Below are 17,181 nucleotides of genomic sequence, written 5' to 3'. Positions count from 1 at the left end.
AAGGGGCAGACAGAGACAGAGACCGAATCTGAAACAGGCTCCAAGCTCTGAGCTATCAGCACAGAGCTCAAAGCCGGGCTCAAACTCACGAACTGTGAGATCTTGACCAGAGCCCAAGTCAGACACTTAACCGACTGAACCACCCAGGCACCCTGCCCCTAGAAGTGTTTCTGAGCCTCAATTTCCTCATCCTTAAAATGGGGTTAATAGGTTCTCCATACCATGACTGGACCTCTGTATATAGACATAGATCATTAGGGTTGTTTCATTTCAATCCCAGACTCCCAAAAGGAGCAGTAGTTGGGGTAGGAGGTGGGGAGAGAGAGAAAGATCAGTTGTCTTTTAAAGCATTTTTGGCATCGGGTTGCCTGGGTGGCTCAGTTGGTTGAGCACCCAACTCTTGATTTCAGCTCAGGTCATGATCTCAAAATCGTGGGATCGAGCCCTGTGTCAGGCTCTGCACTGAGGGTGGAGGTTGCTTGGGATTCTCTCTCTTTCTCTCTTTGCCCCTTTCCCTTCCCCCATTCTCTCTCTCTCTCACCTAAATAAATAAAACATTTTTGGGGTCGCAGCCTTCTTTGAGAATCTGGTGAAAGTACAGATTTTCCCCAGAAAATATACTTTCGTACATACATATTATATTTTGTGCCCAATTTCAGCACCCTTCCCCCTAAAACTCCCACAGCACTTCACAGACCTCTGATTAAGAACCTTGGGACAGATGAGGCCAAAGCCTTGGGTTTTCTTTCTTCATGAGTCATTTCATTTCATAGAGAGAAAAGTCTGTTCTCTGGCCAAAGACCACATTGGTCACCCTGGCCAGCAAATATGGTTGCTGACAACAAGGAATTGATGGCAGAGGATGAACTCAGGCCACTATCACCATGACGTAAAATGCAATCCCAAATCCACCCGACTCCACCCTCAAAATGAGCATTTGGGCTCCCTGTGTAATTGTCTGTCCGTCCTTGGAGGGATTAGGAAAGAATAGCCTTCAGCTGTGTCATGGGGTTCAGCATGGCTTTGCAAACTACATGTTATTTTGTTTTTAATCAAAGCCCTCTATGATGTTAAAAAAAAAAAAAAGCAAGCCAATGTCCAGTTGAAATGGTGAAATTAGAGTTAACACAGTGAAATGAAATTATGCAGCCATAGAAATGATCATTGTGAAAACTACAGCCACGGAAAAGATGCGTTTCCAAAGAATCCAAGAATCCAAACTGCCACGTCCCTTGTGATTCCGGCCGTTAAAAACTGTATCATGTGAACCAAGACAAGTAGCTCTTGGGTAAAAATGTGAGGTTAGTAGAATTATTGATGGTTTGTAGCTGCTTTCAATTTTCTTTTTTGGTGTTACATAAAGTTTACAGTTGTGAGGTAAGGAGATAAATGATAAATCTGTACAAAATCAGCCTGTTCTTCCAAATGGTTGTGGCACTGTCCCGCCTCCAAGCACCCGGCTCTTTCTGTGGCTTCCCTTCTCAGCTGGCTGAGGAGGCAGGCAGGGTGGGCAGACCCCGTCAGAGCTCCGCCAGACCCCCCTACACACAAAACCAAGCGAGGGACTGAAAGAGCAGTGAGAGCACATTCATTGTTCCCACCTTCCATCACCCACCCTGGCGGACGTTAGGTCCTTGGCATCTGAGTCCAGCCAATGGGGAGACTGGTTCATACAAGCAGCCTGAGGACATCCGTGTCTAAATCCATGTGAGCCTCTCTGGTGTTCAGATTCATGCCATGCACAAGTGGACTGACCCACAGAGTCAGAGGTAAATGACTTGTCTGATGTTTGCTGATGCTGTAAACAGGCATGGAGTCCCCAAGGGGTCCCAGTGGGCGCTGGGAGGTTGGCTGCTCTCAGACACGTAGAGAAAATTACAGAAAAGCTTCCTGCAGTGCAACTTGCTGGAGGGGCAGCAGCTTCGGGCGTCAGGAGGCCACTTGACCTTCTTAAAGGTCGTGGTCAGCATACTAGTCATTAGCACAGAGCCTCCCACGTAAAAGCGGTCTGCGCTCTGGCTCACTTCCCCGGGGGGCTGAGCCCCAAACTGCCTCCCTCTCCTCTGGGCACTTACCGCTGGGGAATGTGAACAGTAGGGGGCGGTAGTCCCCGCCCCAGAGCTGCACACAGGGGTATTGGGCCCTGCGAAACCCCTCTTCCTGCAGCTCCTCTGTCATAGTTCTTCTGGCCCCTGGATAAATGAGTGGCTTCCTCATCTGATGTCCTCAAAGCGTGTGGCAGGACCTCTGCGACAGCCCCGTCACAGACGGATGGGGGTGGGGAGGATGGCTATTCACGTCTGACTTAGCGACTCTCATTTCTGTGTCCTCGGGGCCTAGCATGTATCTGGCTTAGCGTGTGTCACAATAAGTAACAATGGACAACTGACAGTTCCAGGGCAGGGAGACAATGGGGCAGGAGGAATTTCAGGAGATGACTGATCCCTAAGGGTGGGCAGATGTGGGGAGAAACAGAGAAATGAAAGGTGATGTCATGGAGGCTGGAGCTCCTGGGTAGACAGGAGCGATGCTCAGCCAGCAAGGGAAAAGGCAAGTTGACAGGTGCTGACCTAGCCCACAGGACAAGAGAGGCATTCTCTGGACAGCAAGCTTGTGCTGCATACCCCCTCGGGCAGAGGTTTCCCAGATGTCAAGTGAGCGTGACGCTGCGCTCCTCCATGCTTGGCGGCCCATTTCTGCTCAGTTGCTGTGTGTGGCTGGGCCAGCTGCAATTTCACAGCAGGGTTTGGCCTCTGCCTCCATACGGGCGATAGGCTTCTCTTGCCCTTACTGTTGGCCTGGGTCAGTGCTCTGCACACAGTGGGCGGTTGATAGACTGAATAATTGAAAGCGAAGAGCACCGGTTTTGGAGTCACACAGACCTGAGTCTGCATCTGGGCTCTGGCCTTCTGGCCCCGGGGCCCTCGGTGGGTTCCTGATGACAACACGGGACTGTTGCAGGAATTAAAGGAGTTCATTGCACAAAGCACCTGGCACATTTCTTGGCGCTCAAGTACTGGCAGCTATTCCACATTTGATCGATATGCATTATGTGCCCAGTAGACCCAGCAAAGGGTTGACTGGATGGAATGCCCAGAGCCCACTTAGCCTACCCCCTCATTAGCAGGGTCGGAACCTGAAGACCAGAGATAGGAAGTCCCCCAGCTGAGATGGCAAGACCAGTGCCCAGCTGTAGAAACGCAGCCTCAGGACAGAACCCGCTTGGCACAGGCTGGCATTCTTGGGCATCCTCATCTCAGCTCTCCCAATTTCTTCCCCCACTGGTTTCAGGCTCCTCCTCCAGTCCTAACTTGAGGTCACTATCCTGTCTTACTAAAGTCATTTGTACCCCTAATGCCTGGTTGATCTTTGGCACCCATTCTGCTTTACCTCCACACGAACCCTCGGATCTCCCCCTCCCCAAACTCTCAAGTCTGCCCACTGGAATCCTCTGGCCCCTTCTAGATTCTGAGTACTATCTGGCTTCCTGAGCTGGATCCTTTATCTCCACTGGGATCACTAGGCTCCTGTCTCTTTAAAGTTCCTTTAGAGTATTGTTTCCCTTCCTCTGATGGCTCCCAGAAGCTGAGGTCGGTGGTATCTTCCCTTCCAATCAGGGCAATCTGTCCTCCTCAGAGGCAGCGACAGGCCCCCACCCCAGCAGGAGCCATCAGTGCCCACCTGCATCTTGATATCCTCCTGGTGGTCCAGGCTGGACTCACTGGATCGAGGATCACTCCTGGGGGTGGGATGGTCTACCACAGGTAGGAAGCTAGGGTGCTCTGCTTTCTTTCCAAGTTCTCATGTCCATTCCTCCCACAGCTGGAGCTGGTTGGCAAACCATCCATCCTCCCTCGTCTGCCTCAGTCCCCTTCCCCTATTCGTCCTGATCCATGGGCACTCTCACAGTTCCCTAAGTTTGTGGACACAGTTTGGAAACACGATTTACATTTGTACTCTATGTTGGAAAAAAAAATCAAAGCAACAAGTCCAGTGTTGCTTACCCAGGGTTTCTGTCAGCAGAACGTTTTTGTGAGATGTGAATGGATTTTTTTCTTCTTCTATTCATTTATTATTTTCCTCCTCGCCCACGTTTAGGCCACTGCCACAGGGAAACAGAAAGGAGAAACAAGAGAACGCTCCTGGCTCAGACTGAGAGAAATGTGGTGAGTTGGTCTGGGCAATATGGGGACCCAGGTGGTCTCACCAGAGTCCCTTGGTCCAAAGTTGGAGGGGAGCAGCGTGATGACTGCTGGACCCATGATGTGGCACAGAAGTCCTGGAGGAGGGCTTGACCCAGGTCAGAGGCCGGAACTAGACATCCTAGAAGTGGCCTGTGTGGATTGATGATGAAGACCAGATGTGTTGCACTGCCCCAAAGTCCTAAGACCCATTAGCAACCCCCCCCCCCCCAGAACTGGGGCCCAGCCCTGGAGAAAGGGAGAGAGCACTGAGCTCACTGGGGCTATTTTCCACTACCAGCAGAAATCAAGATGTTCAGACTAGATATTCTATTTTTGCTCACCAAGTGTGGACTCAAGTCTACACTCACCCCACATGAATTTACTCTGTCATGACTTCACTGAACCCTCCAGATGTTCTTCCAGAGGCCAGGACCACCTTCGTAACAGACTCACTCAACCTACTCTTCCACTTTCTCTGAAGTCGGTGTCCTTATCAACAATTCCAAAGATTCCCCCTTAGCCTCATTGTTCTCGCAATCAGCACGTTCTTCTTCTTCTTCTTCTTTTTCTTCTTCTTCTTCTTTTTAAATGAATGACAAATGAGCAAAATACATATTTCTGAGTGTTGACCTTTGGAAGGTAAAAGGGAATAAAGCAAAGGGACTAATTCAGCCATGCATTGTCTACCCCTTAGATTTGCAAAGGGGTCATGGGAGAGTTTAAGGGTGGTTTGAAGGCTGTGTTAGAGACACCCTATGGTGTGACCAGACAGAGTGAGGAGCTAGGAGGTCCAGCCTGAGGGTCAGGCTGGTCACTGATTATCTGTGTGACCTCAGAAAGGAACTCTGCTCTCCGGGTGTGCCACTGGGAACTGGTGATACAGTGGGGTTGTGCAAACAGGGAATGAGGGTGTGTCCTTGTGTGTGCATGTGCCTGGCATGAGGCCCTTGCTACCCTAGCCCCCTGCTGCGCTCATTAGAAGAAGCCATCAGCCATGCCTGCTGGTGCCTGGGCCAGGGTGGCACAGTTATAGGAAGACTTGTGGAGGCTGAGACCTTGGGATTGGAACTTCAAGGATGCACAGGAGCTTTCTTCATGGAGATGGGCATGTCAAGTGGAGAAGAGGGCTCAGCACAAGCTCTGAGGTGTGATGGGCAACAGGGAGTCACTGGGGACAGGACTGCTGGGCCCAATGTGCCTAAAGAACAACACCAGGAGAGAAGCTGGAACAGGAGACTAAGACATCTGGTCCCAGGAGGCCTGGGTTTTGTTCTCAGGCACTGAGGAGTCAACAGAGATGTTCCTCTGGGGGTTCCAGGGCCACATTTGAGCTTCAGAGAGACCTTGCCAGCTACAGAGAGGATGGACTGCAGTGCAAATCACTGCAGAGAAGACAGGAGCTCTATGGATGTGGCAGTCATCTAGTCTAGAGGCAGGAAGGGCCTGAGTTAAAGCAGTGGAGATCCAGGGATAAATTTGAGAAAGGAGGAGACAGATATTATCAAAGATGTTATCACAGTATTGCCCTCAGTCAGGGAAACCAGTGAGTGTTCTAGCCCACCCTCTGGCCTTTGCTAAGGCTCCCACTTTCCCCGCACTTTAGGTTTCTTCCACAGGGAACAGAGCCTCCTCCAGAAGATGCTGGGGTAAAGGTTGGGATGGGGGGGGGGCAGGGGGGACTCAGTCACCCTTAGCAGGGCAGTGAAAGATGAGGCAAATATCCTGAGGATTTCAGACCCTGCCTCTTCAGTGTGGAGTCGGGTGAAGGAAGGCCAGCCCCAGAGAAAGAAGGAGATGGGGCCCCTGCTGTGACCCCCATCCCAGCATCCCCATGGAGCTGCTGGCCGCCAACACACCATTCTGGGCTCTGAGCTGAGGGGAGGAGGAGGAGAATGCTCCCTCCCTTCTCAAGACCCACTCAGACTAGAAGACAGGCACTTCTTGCCATTTGACAGCAGAGAACTTTGATGAGAAAACAAGCGAGAAGAACTTTAGGGAAGAAAGTGCTTTAGCAAAGGATTGCTACAAAATGGATGAAGCTTGGAAACCTCTTTATGGGGCAGACTTTATTCCTTACTCTGTCACAATGGCCTTGGCAACAGTGGGTTTGGGCATGTTTTGTTGTTGTTGGTAGGTATGTGTGTCACCTCTGTGTGTGGGCCTCCGTGTATCTGTGCATGTGCTTGTGTGTGCATGTGCCTGTGTGGCTGTGTGTGTTCGTGCGTGTGTGAGATGGAGAGAGAGCATATCCTACATCAATAACCTCTTCCCCTGGAGAGATTTTCTTTTTTGTTTTTCTAGTTATAACATCTTTAAAACAGGGCCCAAAATGGACGACTTCCCCTAAACCCCACATGCCAGAGAGCTCCAGGACATCCCAGGCTGGAAGTAGAAGCGCTCCCTTCTCAGACTGAATCTCAGGTGGGGCAGGTGGGAGGTGGGGGACACCTTCAGTCACTCGGGCAATCTCCAACAGCAAACCACCACACTGGAGACATTTTTGAACACGTGCTCAGTGGAGGCTGGCTGGCGGCCATTCCCACGTGCAAGGAACTAAAGGCATGGAACCATGAAGATTCACAGAAGTCCATTTAAGATTCATTGATCTTAAATATCAAACTTATGACAACATTCTATAGGGACAGAGTCAGCTCCCCAGAGCCCACAGTTCTTCCCTATTCTTTTTCATGCCTTTTCTTCATTCAATTTCCAACAGGCTTTCCAGTTCGACAGGAAAGGAAGGACCAAACATGGAGATGTCAACTTTCTTACATACAGGCTGTCTCTCCATGGCGGTTTGGACAGCACACAAATAAATAGGAGGGGGGAGTTGGCAGGAAGGTGGAGCACACGTCATCAGAGAGTGGCTTTATGTGCAGGCAGCAATTAGAGGAACCTGATTTGAAAACAGAAGGCTCCAGACCCACTGGGATGAATGTCGCAGAGTCATTTTGCAGGAATCCAATGAACGTTGCATTGCAAGCCATGTGCACCCTAATCAAGGGCCTCATGGAGAAAGATTTTAAACCCTTTTTCCTATGCCACAAAGGAGTATGACCTTTCTGTGAGGAAACTATTGTGCAAGCAAATGAGATCTCTCTAAAGGCCAGAGTCCCAGCTCTGAGGAAGACATCAGTCACTGGGCCTGTCCTTCGTCTCTGAGCCAGAAGCCTCTCTGGGGGTGTCACTTTCACTTCCCATTTGCTCGTTCTCAGAGGCCGCTTGTCTGAGTGACAACATGGAGCAAAGAAGCCTCGGAAGATTTATTTGACCAGGAGGAGAGTTTGGGAGCTGGCTCCTTTGTCTGACAGCCCAAGAGGCTAGCAGCTTCAGCTGAAGTAAGATCCCAGCAGAAACATGGGTACAAGTGACACCCCACCCTTACCTCCTCCACACCTGTGACAGAGCCACCAGGTCTGGTTGTTAAGGCCGATATGAGCAGGTATCTCTTGCCAATCTCAGCCTCAGACAGTTGCCAACAACAAGCACTCTGTACCTCACAGAGCCCTGTTTCCACTTGAGGAAATGTCTCTGCTTTCTACGTCTAACTGACGCTGGTGGCAAAGGCCTCCCAGGAGTGATTCTTGGAGCAGGAAGAGAATCCCGTGTTGACTCAAGAGCATATGGGAAAGCCACGTTCCCCCCAGGAATTAACCAGAAGTCAATTCTTTCTGTACCAGCAAGTCCCAAACCCTCCTGGATGGATGAAATCTGATGAAAGCCAGAAATGCTCTTTGTAGAGGGTTGCCTGTGTCCACAAAAGTTTACATGCAAGTTAAAGAAGCTTATAAGCTCCGTGAAACACCTCAAGGGGCTATGGTCTCCCAAAGTTAGGTCACCAGCACCAGCAACTGGTGCAGGGGCATGAACATTGTGGGAAGAAAGTCTCTATCCAGGGCCATACACTTCCCCCTCTTTCCCTGCCACCAAGCAGACAGCAGGACCCTCTGGGTACCTGGGCCTCTTTTGCAAGGCTCAGGACTCAGGAAAGCCCAGGTGGCAAGCTATTCTCCACTGGTCCCTGCTTCGCAAAGCCAGATGCAGACAGGACGCTGATCTGTGGTTTGAAACTGAGGTATCCTGCTTCTCATCAGCAATGTGCTGGGGCCAACTCGTGCAGGTTTGTAAGAGCCAGTTGTTAAATTCGGGGGAACTTTACGAGCCATTTGTTAAGCACCTCATTATTCAACACCAAACCATATAAAATGAAAATGATCTAAAATCAAAATTAAATTATATAAAATACAATTAAATGAGTTATATTAAAAACGAAGGTAGTAAACACCCAAATGTCATCATTTCCCAGTTATTTCACTACATTTCACTATTCTCACTGAGGTCATTTACATCAGTTGTGTGTGCAGTGGAAATGCTGTATAATGGTGCGCTGTTGCACATCTCTTCCCGGCCCCATGTCCAGCCAGGTCACGTTGGCAGCTTGAAATTGGCAATATAGGAGTGTTTACACCACAGGAATAGGAAAGGGCTTCTGGGGTTGATTTGCTTTTTTGTTGATTTTTCAGACTTAATACCGTGATGGATAAAATGTTAAAATAATGCAGGTAATCCTTTAAAATGTGTCCTATTTATATCTGTTAATAGCACAAAGGACTTGAGAAAAGTGTTTTGAGTAATTAAAAACTATTAGCCAATGTAACAAAGAAGCCAGTGACATCACTGCCTCATGAGTGCAATTCCAACATGTCTTTGTCACATTGGTCTACTTAACATAAATGAAAATACCAATGGATGTTCATGCCAACACTATGTTTGTGCATCAGTTGCAGCCCATGGGTATGAGAATTTGGCAAAAGTCAACAAAAACATTCTGTGAAGAATCGATCGCTCTATGGTATTTATAATGAATATTTTCTTAAAATTGTTTTCATGTTTATTTATTTTTGAGAGAGAGAGAGAGAGAGAAAGAGACAGAGTACAAGCAGGGAAGGGGCAGAGGGAGAGGGAGACACAGAATTCGAAACAGGCTCCAGGCTCTGAGCTGTCAGCACAGAGCCCGACATGAAGCTTGAACTCACAAACCGGGAGATCATGATCTGAGCCGAAGTCAGAAGCTTAACCGACTGAACCACCCAGGGCCCCAAGAACGTTACATATTTTATTTGTAAATTATGTGTTACATATTCTTTATACCAGTACAATGTTTAATGAACTTATGTGTGTATATATGTGTGTACATTTGTTTCCCGGAAAGCTGGTTGTTGAATATTTACCAGCGTCTGACTGCTCTCAGTCTAGGAGATAGCTATCTTAACCTAATCTCCCCCTGCTGTACTGGCAGATGGCAGGATGTCCATCAGACACCACAAGGGGGAAATGATTCCTTTCCACGTCAACACATGGGAAAAAGGGATTTGAGCCTTTGCCATAAAGCTACCCAAATAAAACCATGAAATGGGTTATTGTTTTTGATCCCATCTTCAAATGAAATAGGTTTTGTTTGTTTGTTTGTTTGTTTACTTTGAGAAAGAGAGAGTGAGAACAAGGGAGGGGCAGAGAGAGAGAGAGAGAGAGAGAATCCCAAACAGGCTCTGCACCACCATCACAGAGCTTGTTGCAGGGCTCAAACTCATGGACCGTGAGATCATGACCTGAGCCAAAATCAAGAGTGAGACGTCGCTCAACCGACTGAGCCACCCAGGCACCCCTCAAATGAAATAGTTTTTTTAAAAAATAAACATCTTTTTAAAAATCTGATTCTACTATAGAAATGGTAGGAATTAACGGACTCTTCCCATGGAATAACTACATCTAATCTTTGTAGCAGTACCAAGAGGAATATCTGTAAGAATAGGCAGTGAGACAAGCTGCTTGTGTATGTCTAACAGACCCACAGCTGAATATCTCACCATAGGTGGCACCCTTGTAGAAACAAAACAAGACAAACAAAAAACACAAAGAATTGGTCTATGTTTTGTACACAGAAAGGAAACTAATTCTTATCGAGCACCCATACCATGCATCAAGCGCTTTCAAAAATGCTGTTCTGTTTTTGTTTATTGACTTATTCATTTTCTGGTGCTTCCAAAAAGATTTGAAGCCACTTATAAAAATATGTATGAAATGATAGCAGAGGAAAACAAATGAAGAAATCAAGACCAAAGGACAAATTCAGGCAGGAAAACAAATCTGAGCGTCAAGCTTGTACACAGGAATACAGACCATGAGATGCGCTGCCCAATTGCTAGTGGTTGGATGCAAATTAGGCTCTCAGTGTCCTGGAGTCCAAAGCACAGAGTGGGAAATCATCGGTTTGAAGAGTCAGTGTCTTTGAGACATCCTTTGCTCCAGAGAAGCGTGGATTTTCCAGGTTTGGAGCCTGAGAGTAATCATCCTGCAGCCGTTCGTAGGGTGATCCTGAGTGTCATGGTGGACAGCAGTCTCAGTGGCATCCCAGCAATGATGACACAGTGAGGTCCCTACCTTGTGTCTTATAGCAGCCTTCAGCTGGAGCCTAGGATGGCATAGCCTCACCAGGAAAGGGTGCCAAGCCTGATTCTGGAATGCAATTCCCTGAACACTCCAAGCATTGAGATCCAGACACACAGCTCTCAGACTGACTAGCTTCATGGTAGGGGGAGAGGGGTGAGGAACACCCCAAATATCTAGATTTATGTTTCTCAATCATATTGACTTCATGGCCTCTTTGAGAAACATAACAAAGCCATGGTCTCCCTTTGGCAGATTTCAAGATAAATATCATGCATAAAAATAAATGTTAAAAGTTACGATGTGAACTGTGCTTTTTCTTTTTTTTTAATTTTTTTAAAAACATTTATTTATTTTTGAGAGACAGAGAGAGGCAGAGCATGAGCAGGGGAGGGGGAGAGAGAGACACACACGCACAGAATCCGAAGGAGGCTCCAGGCTCTGAGCTGTTTGTTAGCACAGAGCCCGACGTGGGGCCCGAACTCACGAACCGCAAGACCATGACCTGAGCCGAAGCCGGACACTCAACCGACTGAGCCACCCAGGCGCCCCTGAAATGAGCTTTTTCAAATTACAAGGACTCCTCTGGTGGTTCTCACACAGAGAACTGAATAGAATCTAGGTGGAAACTCTTCAGTTTCAACTCACCTAAGAGGGCATTGAGAGTTTATTCTTATAACCCTATGATGGGCTGCTACCAACAAGTAAAGAGCTAAGACTCCAGGGCAAAAGTAACCTACCTGAGTTATGCCAGTAGAGAGTGAGGTCAAACTATTATTTCAGAAAGACATTCAGTGACTTGTCCAAGGTCACAGCAGGGCTAAACATTGAACCAAGCCTTCTGGCTCACAGGCTGGCCATCCACTCTCTATGCAAGAGAACCTCTCAGCCACACCTGCTTTGTCATACTCCTATGCCCAAGTTCTTTCTAATTCTGGGATCCACAACACATTGAGAGATAAAATTAAATTATCATTACTAAATATTTGACTTGGTGATTCCAAATATTTTGGGTTGGCAGATGCTTTCAGGACTGTGATAGAAGCCAGGAGCACTCTGTGGAGAAGAGTGAAGAGTGTGAATGTCCACAAAAACTTGCAGACAACTTCACAGCGCTCATAGACCCCATGGAACTCATCAAGTTTCCATGATCTTGGAGGTCAGAATTCCTGACCCATTAAGCACAAATCATCTCATATCTTTGTAGGCACTACACAAATATGCACAAACATTTCCTGCACTTGAGCACCCCTGAGGGTGAGGGCCTCCTTAAATTCTGCCTCCCAGGTGCCTTGCTTGCCTCACCCTTGTCCTAGCCCAGCAGCCCAGGTATCAAGGTATACAAAGAAGCCAGAAGAAAGTGGTGATGACAAGGCACCCAAAGGAGCCTCCTTCTACCACATGGCTTGGGAAACATCAGCCCTTTGGTGTACACAGTGGCCTGTTGTGAGTGAAGGTCATGCAGGGTCAGCAGGGACCATGGCATAGCCTCTTCTATGCCTCCGTCTCTGGCTCCAATCATCTGGTTCAATTTAATTCTCATATCTGTGCTTGAAGCTGGGTGCACCTTTACAGAGAACTGGGCCATTTGCTCACACCCCCAGCTGGAAGTGGCAGAGCCAGGTCCTGGTGCAGAACTGGCTGGCCCCAAGGCCCAGCATCTTCCTCTGGCCAGCACCGCCTTACAGACACCTGCTGATAGGCATCTTCTTCTTCAGGGGCCCCTACTAAAACCCCGGCATGACCATGGCACTGGAGTTCATTGGGCTAAGGGCGATCATTAAATCTTACACGTTTTTCCTCCTTTGAGCTTTCTTCCTCATAGTTTAATCTTCACTTGCATTCAAAAACTTGTCCTTGTTTCTTTCACTCAAGGACCATTTTGCAGGGTAACTGCCCTGAGCCAGACATTGTCCTGAGTGCTGGGACCCAAAGAGGGATGAAAGGGGGACAGCTCCCTGTCCTGGAGGAGCTCAGATCCAGAACTCTTACAAACAAGTAGCCCTAAGCATGTTGTTGGAGGTTCACGGGGACAAGGAATGGATTTGGACACTGGTGACAGAAGAGAAGGAGGTGGGATCGGTCAAGAGAATTAGAACAGGTGGGCCTTGCCCAGATGAGAAAGTGGGGAGGAGGTCCCAGGCCAAGAGAGCAGCAGGAGCAGGTGCCACCCACCCCGTCCCCCCACCCCGGGCCCCCATGCATTTCAGAGAAGCGAGTGACCGGCCCAGTCAAAGTGCATATAGGTTAGCAGTGGGGGCAGCAGGAGATATGACAGGAAAGGTACTTTGGGCCCAGTGGTAATCACTGTTCTTGGTTTCGATCTTCATCTGAGTGTTGTGATTTTTATCTAGGTGCTGTCTTCCTACAGCTTCACGATTCTTTCTTCTTTCTCACCTGCTTTCTCTAATCTGGCTGGGACATCACCCCAGAACGAGGGCACACCTGCTCTACTGGGCCTGGTGGAGGGGGGCATGTGTGGGGGTGGGGTGGGATAAAGGTTTCTCAGTCTCCCCTGTTACCTCCCCACACACCTGAACTTTCCAAATAAGGATGCTGGCCCCTGATGGCTCTGTCCAGCTGCTGCAGATTCTAGGGCAACACGGTGAGCTCCCAAGGCCATGGCGTCACTCCATCAGGAGCTGGTTCTACGTTCCTCAGGCCACAGCTTAGTTCAGGGAATTATTTTCCAGCACAGCTCATGGCTGCTTGGCTGGCCACAGATTCTGTGGGGATGGTTGGGACCAGAGGATGGCAGTTCCCATCCTGGTATTCCACACAGGGTTGGGGCTCTCACCTGCCTCCATTCTGGCCTTCTCCTTCCTCACTGAGGAGAGGTCAGGTTTGGGTCTCTGGGCATGCACTTGGAGGCCTGAGAGCCTGACCTAGCACAGTGAGCTCTGCTGGGCAAACAGAGGATGGGGTACTTAACCCTGAAGCCCCTGACATAGAGTGAGGGCTCAACACATGTGTGCTGAATGAAAGAATAAGTGAGTGATAAGGAATGCCACAAAGAGAAATATAGAAATTTCTAGGACTAAGGTTGGGAGAGACAATGGTTAAAAAAAAAAAAAAAAGCAAAAGGCCTGCTATGTTCCAGAAACTTCAAAGAGAGGGTAGGGACTACTGGACCATGCTTGGTTTCCCCAAGCATGTTCACATTTTGACCATGTCTGCTTTAGGGCAGGAGCATAATTTTTTTAGCTTTTTATTTTGGAATAATTTTAGGTTTATAGAAAAGTTGCAAAGATAGTGTAGAGACTTCCCATATACCCTGCACTCAGCTTCCCCTAATGTTATCATCTTACTTAACCATGGTATACTTGGCAGAACTAAGAAAATCACATTGGCACAATGGTATTAATTAAACTCCAGGCTTTATTTAGATTTCACCTATTTTCATTAAGGACTTTTCACAAAGACATTTGGTGACTTGTCCAAGGTCACACCGCCAGGAAGCATCCAATCCCATCCCAGATGTTAATTCCAGATTTAGTTGTCAGGTCTCCTTACTCTCCTCTGATGTGTGACAGTTTCCCCATCTTTCCTCATTTTCCATGGCCTTGACAATTGTGAAGGTTAAATGTTCTGCAGATTGTCCCTCCCTTTGGATTTGTCTCATGATGAGACTGGGGTTAAAGGTTTGGGGGAAGAACAGCGCAGAGGGGAAGTACTTTTCTCCTTTCACCGCAGCCAAAGTTACACAATATAACACGACATCCCTCGAAACGTTAACCTTGACCACCTGCTTAAGGTGGCGTCTGCTGATGTTCTCCACTACAGAGTTACTGTTTTTCCCTTTCCATACTTCATTCTAAGTCTCTTCCGCACTCAAGGTGAGCAGAGTCAAGCTCCATCTAGAGAGGAGAGGCATCTACACATATCATGTGGAATTTTTCTCTATAACAATGGAAGCACAATGGCAATAATTCTTTTTTTAATGTTTATTTACTTATTTTTGAGAGGGAGAGAGAGAGAGAGTCCCAAGCATACTCAGTGCTGACAGCACAGAGCCCCACACAGGGCTCAAACTCACAAACCATGAGATTGTGACCTAAGCCAAAATCAAGAGTTGGACACTTAATGGACTGAGCCACCCAGGCGCCCCGATGATAAAAATTATTTAGTTTCTTGGTAATGTGGATAGTTGAAAGCAGTGGTCAATTATGAAATGACTAGAACAGTTGTCAAAACCTAAGAATTGGGGGTGTGGGTTAAATGGGTGATGGGCATTAAGGAGGGCATTTTTTGGGATGAGCACTGGGTGTCACATGTAAGAGATGAATCACTGGGTTCTACTCCTAAAACCAAGACTACACTGTATGTTAACTAACTTGAATACAAAAAAGCAAAAACAGACCCCAAAAAACCCAACAACTTAGAATTTTAAAAATCCTCTCAAAATATGTTAGCAACTGTTCTTTCCTTCTCAGAAATGGCTCTCTTAGCCAAAAAAGTCATCATTAAACCTATTTCATCACCCAACCCCTGATGTCTGAGAAATGGATAAACTTATTTAAAAACAACATTTAGAAAGGGCAACAACCAATCATTTACGTTGAGCCAAACTGACACTCCCCTTCCATCACTGCTAATCTCTATCATGTCTGCCTCTTAGGTACAATTACCCTGGTTTATAGAGAGGCTGAGTAACTTGCTTGGAGCCCCACAGCTGGTATGTGTGTGCCCACCCATATTCCCACCCCTCAGTCTTCTACCTTTCCTGTGGCACATTCACTGACTTTTCCAGCTTAGAAAACCCAAGAAGCAGAATCTACCTGGATGGATAAGCTTTTATTAAAAAAAAAAAAAAAGAAGAAGAGAAAAAGAAAAAGAAAATGAGGAGCTCCTGGGTGGCTCAGTTGGTTAAACATCTGACTTCAGCCCAGGTCATGATCTCACAGTTCATAAGTTCAAGCTCAGCGTTGGGCTCTGAGCAGATAGTACATAGCCTGGAGCCTGCTTCGCATTCTGTCTCTCTCTCTCTCTCTCTCTCTCTCTCTCTGCCCCTTCCATACTTGTGTGCTCTCTCTCTCAAAAATAAATAAACAGAAAAATATGGGGAAGAAAAGAAAGAAAGATAAAGAAACACATAAACACACACAACTAAAAAACTCTCCAAAGTAGAAACCAACAAATGATCGGACAATCTATTCATAGCTATGGCTCAGATCATGTTAATGTCTTCTCTCTCTATAACATCCAAAGTGATGTTCCTGACCACTCTCCCAACCACAGGCCTCAGAACATTGTTTGCACAGTTTAAAAGAATAAGATGGTCAAAAATGTAGAAGATGCAGTCTTACCTTGACAAATGCTCAGTAGCTTTTCACCATGGCTTTTTAAATCCCTGCACCCTTGTGATGCAACAGCTTTCTAGCTATAACCAGCAACTGTTGATGCAATCCCAAAGAAAAAACCCATGCCTGTTGTCTCAATCAGTTCACGTAGCTTGTGGCTTCCTGCTGGCAGCGAGCACCAGGCAGAGGTGGCCGGCTCCTGGGTTTGTGGTCAGAGCTTCACCAGCTTCCCCCAAGGAGCCCCGCCCCTCTCGCTGAGCTCTTTGAAGGCTTCTGTGGGTTCACTAGGTCCAGTGGGCACTGCTGACCCAGAAAAACCTGTGAGGAAGGACCGCAAGCAGCTGGTCTTTCTCAGGCCCTGGGCTCCACTGGTCCCGATGACTCTCTGCCACTAAAGTTTTCTCATGGGGTTTTGGTTTAGTGACATGGGTGGTGCCTTCCTACACCAAACTGGGCAGAGTTAGTAAACCTCCAAGCTAACTCTACAGGGTATTTAGCTCTGCCTAGCAGTATTTATCCGCAAGACAAGAAAGAGCTTGGTCTCTGATGCCTTGTGCCATCTGTATGAGCCTGGGCAGCTGTTCTCTAGCCTTGTTCATTTTGTTTTGTCTTCCAAATAGTGTCGATGATACCCAGCCCAGAGATACTATGGGCACAAATGATAGAATGGGTGGGAGTGACGGGCACAGAATGGGCTCTCAATAAATGTGAATTCTCATTTCTAAAACAAGTGGCCCTCTAGCCAGTCATTGGTTCTGATTGCAGAATCCTTTCAGTAGTGCCACTTCACTTGACTCGGAACACTCAGGGGAGCAGAGAATGATGGGCCTAACAATCTGGAATGGTGAGGTGGTGCCTGTCCTGTACTATACCAGCTAAGGGACCAACAGGACCAAGTTGCTGAGACAACCTCAGGAGGCTTGCGGGTCCAGCCAGACATGGTAAGCCACTGGTCACCTGCTTTGTGATCCAGGGACAGAAGGGAGTCCATGGGCAAGCTCCTTTCCTGCCTTTATGTCTGGGAACCTTCGCAGGGATGGAATTCAGATAGGCTTGCTTTACTCCTGGCCTGGGACCACAGTCCAGATCTCAGTTTCCTCATGGATTTTAAGACTAAGACAATAAGTTGCTGTGAGTTTTCAGTAAGAAAGAGCTTTTTGACAGATATTCATAGCAACAGCAGCAGCAACACAGAGTTTTTGGGTTCTAAGCCTCCTTGGAAACAATCTTCTTAATTTCTCCAAAAAGTT

At 47.6% G+C, this 17,181-nt stretch overlaps 1 protein-coding gene across 2 annotated transcripts in view; it reads right to left on the bottom strand.

The window, feature by feature from the left end:
• The window catches only part of BLK (BLK proto-oncogene, Src family tyrosine kinase), a 79,892-nt gene extending 63,769 nt beyond the window's left edge, over nt 1-16,123 (bottom strand). For both annotated transcript variants that reach the window (XM_047857362.1, XM_047857366.1), the window contains exon 1: nt 15,938-16,123. The gene's annotated coding sequence lies outside the window, so the exon portion shown is untranslated. The remainder of the gene's footprint in view (nt 1-15,937) is intronic.
• Nucleotides 16,124-17,181: the final 1,058 nt, after the last annotated feature.

This window comes from Prionailurus viverrinus, chromosome B1 (assembly GCF_022837055.1).
Source record: "Prionailurus viverrinus isolate Anna chromosome B1, UM_Priviv_1.0, whole genome shotgun sequence".
In the NCBI taxonomy this organism is placed as follows: Eukaryota; Metazoa; Chordata; class Mammalia; order Carnivora; family Felidae; genus Prionailurus; species Prionailurus viverrinus.
Note: the sequence above shows the minus strand (reverse complement) of the source record. Positions and strands in the feature narration are given on the sequence as shown.